Consider the following 2,500-nt stretch of genomic DNA (forward strand, 5'->3'; position numbering starts at 1 on the left):
CACTTTCCAACCAACAAAACTCAAAAACCACCACTTTGAAAATTTCATGATTCTTGGCACACCACCAAGTCACAAAATCAAGCCAAAACACCAAAATCTTGGAACTTGGCTATGCACCAACCATGCCAAGATCAATTCCTTTTGATCCCAAACTTCTCCCACATCACTTTGAAGGCATTTGTGAGGATTGAGTCCAGCCACTTTTCCAAAACCATGATTTTCGTTTTTCACCAAAATCACCACCAAGTCACAAAATCAAGCCAAAAATCCAAAATCATGGAACTTGGCTATGCACCAACCATGCCAAGATCAATTCCTTTTGATCCCAAACTTCTCCCACATCACTTTGAAGGCATTTGTGAGAATTGAGTCCAGCCACTTTTCCAAAACCATGATTTTCGTTTTTCACCAAAATCACCACCAAGTCACAAAATCAAGCCAAAAATCCAAAATCATGGAACTTGGCTATGCACCAACCATGCCAAGATCAATTCCTTTTGATCCCAAACTTCTCCCACATCACTTTGAAGGCATTTGTGAGGATTGAGTCCAGCCACTTTTCCAAAACCATGATTTTCGTTTTTCACCAAAATCACCACCAAGTCACAAAATCAAGCCAAAAATCCAAAATCATGGAACTTGGCTATGCACCAACCATGCCAAGATCAATTCATTTTGATCCCAAACTTCTCCCACATCACTTTGAAGGCATTTGTGAGGATTGAGTCCAGCCACTTTTCCAAAACCATGATTTTCGTTTTTCACCAAAATCACCACCAAGCCACAAAATCAAGCCAAAAATCCAAAATCATGAACTTGGCTATGCACCAACCATGTCAAGATCAATTCCTTTTGATCCCAAACTTCTCCCACATCACTTTGAAGGCATTTGTGAGGATTGAGTCCAGCCAGTTTTCCAAAACCATGATTTTCGTTTTTCACCAAAATCACCACCAAGTCACAAAATCAAGCCAAAAATCCAAAATCATGGAACTTGGCTATGCACCAACCATGCCAAGATCAATTCCTTTTGCTCCCAAACTTCTCCCACATCACTTTGAAGGCATTTGTGAGGATTGAGTCCAGCCACTTTTCCAAAACCATGATTTTCGTTTTTCACCAAAATCACCACCAAGTCACAAAATCAAGCCAAAAATCCAAAATCATGGAAGTTGGCTATGCACCAACCATGCCAAGATCAATTCCTTTTGATCCCATACTTCTCCCACATCACTTTGAAGGCATTTGTGAGGATTGAGTCCAGCCACTTTTCCAAAACCATGATTTTCGTTTTTCACCAAAATCACCACCAAGCCACAAAATCAAGCCAAAAATCCAAAATCATGAACTTGGCTATGCACCAACCATGTCAAGATCAATTCCTTTTGATCCCAAACTTCTCCCACATCACTTTGAAGGCATTTGTGAGGATTGAGTCCAGCCAGTTTTCCAAAACCATGATTTTCGTTTTTCACCAAAATCACCACCAAGTCACAAAATCAAGCCAAAAATCCAAAATCATGGAACTTGGCTATGCACCAACCATGCCAAGATCAATTCCTTTTGCTCCCAAACTTCTCCCACATCACTTTGAAGGCATTTGTGAGGATTGAGTCCAGCCACTTTTCCAAAACCATGATTTTCGTTTTTCACCAAAATCACCACCAAGTCACAAAATCAAGCCAAAAATCCAAAATCATGGAAGTTGGCTATGCACCAACCATGCCAAGATCAATTCCTTTTGATCCCATACTTCTCCCACATCACTTTGAAGGCATTTGTGAGGATTGAGTCCAGCCACTTTTCCAAAACCATGATTTTCGTTTTTCACCAAAATCACCACCAAGCCACAAAATCAAGCCAAAAATCCAAAATCATGAACTTGGCTATGCACCAACCATGTCAAGATCAATTCCTTTTGATCCCAAACTTCTCCCACATCACTTTGAAGGCATTTGTGAGGATTGAGTCCAGCCAGTTTTCCAAAACCATGATTTTCGTTTTTCACCAAAATCACCACCAAGTCACAAAATCAAGCCAAAAATCCAAAATCATGGAACTTGGCTATGCACCAACCATGCCAAGATCAATTCCTTTTGCTCCCAAACTTCTCCCACATCACTTTGAAGGCATTTGTGAGGATTGAGTCCAGCCAGTTTTCCAAAACCATGATTTTCGTTTTTCACCAAAATCACCACCAAGTCACAAAATCAAGCCAAAAATCCAAAATCATGGAACTTGGCTATGCACCAACCATGCCAAGATCAATTCCTTTTGCTCCCAAACTTCTCCCACATCACTTTGAAGGCATTTGTGAGGATTGAGTCCAGCCACTTTTCCAAAACCATGATTTTCGTTTTTCACCAAAATCACCACCAAGTCACAAAATCAAGCCAAAAATCCAAAATCATGGAACTTGGCTATGCACCAACCATGCCAAGATCAATTCCTTTTCTCCCAAACTTCTCCCACATCACTTTGAAGGCATTTGTGAGGATTG

The sequence above is a fragment of the Phaseolus vulgaris genome, chromosome 6 (assembly GCF_051622355.1).
Source record: "Phaseolus vulgaris cultivar YP4 chromosome 6, ASM5162235v1, whole genome shotgun sequence".
NCBI classification, from domain to species: Eukaryota; Viridiplantae; Streptophyta; class Magnoliopsida; order Fabales; family Fabaceae; genus Phaseolus; species Phaseolus vulgaris.